The following is a 306-nucleotide window of genomic DNA, read 5'->3' as shown; positions in this document are numbered from 1 at the left end:
TCCCGGCGCGGCCGGCCGGGAACAGGAGCCGCCGCCGGCCGGGAACAGGAGCCGCGCCGCGCCCGTTCCGCGCCGCGCCGGTTCCGGGCATCCCCCCCGAGCGGTGCGGGGAGCCTTGCGGAGCGGTGCGGGGCTGCGGGACAGCACCGAGCACTCGCCTCTTGTGTGCTTTGAGAGGGAAACAAAAGCACCCGCTCGGTTTCTGTGTCTAGTCAGGGACAGCAGCGCTGTCCGAGCAGAAGGGCTCGCCCGTGCCGGTTTCCAAAGCGTGAAGTGCAGTTTTATTGATATTAAAAATAAAATAAG

The sequence above is a fragment of the Chaetura pelagica genome, unplaced genomic scaffold (genome assembly GCF_000747805.2).
Source record: "Chaetura pelagica isolate M959 unplaced genomic scaffold, ChaPel_1.0 scaffold105, whole genome shotgun sequence".
In the NCBI taxonomy this organism is placed as follows: domain Eukaryota; kingdom Metazoa; phylum Chordata; class Aves; order Apodiformes; family Apodidae; genus Chaetura; species Chaetura pelagica.
Note: the sequence above shows the minus strand (reverse complement) of the source record.